The sequence below is a fragment of the Haliaeetus leucocephalus genome, unplaced genomic scaffold (assembly GCF_000737465.1).
Source record: "Haliaeetus leucocephalus isolate CR32 unplaced genomic scaffold, Haliaeetus_leucocephalus-4.0 Scaffold151, whole genome shotgun sequence".
Classification (NCBI taxonomy): Eukaryota; Metazoa; Chordata; class Aves; order Accipitriformes; family Accipitridae; genus Haliaeetus; species Haliaeetus leucocephalus.
This window is the reverse complement of record NW_010972587.1, coordinates 1359-1831: the sequence shown is the minus strand read 5'-3', so window position 1 is coordinate 1831 and position 473 is coordinate 1359.

Here is a 473-nt window from a genome sequence, read left to right as displayed (position 1 = left end):
TGTCCTGTCCCATCCCTCTTTTTTTATCCTCTGTCCCCATCACTACTTTGTCTTTCTCCATCTGTCTTCTTATCCCAATCTTGTTAATTCCTCCCTGTCTGCCCTTTAGCCCTTCACGATTCCCGCCGCTCTCAGCTGTCTGATGCTGTGTCTCTTTTTAAATTCCTTTCTCTGCCCTGTATTCTGGATACACTTTTACTTTCTTAGATTCTCTTGTTCCAGGTCCCTGTCCCTATGTTTTAACTCCTTCCCTCACTGTCCCATAGCCCATTTTTGTCTTTATTATTCTCTCTCTGTCTGGTTCCCTGTCCCTGTTCTTTATTTCCCCTCTCTCTCCCCTTTAGATCATCAGTGTTTTTGGTATTTCTCAGTCTCCCTGTTGTCCACCTCACTGTCCCCTTTTTTAATTCTTCCTTCTGCCCTGTGGCTCATCACTAGTATTTGTTTTTCTCCATCTCTCTGTCTGGTACCCT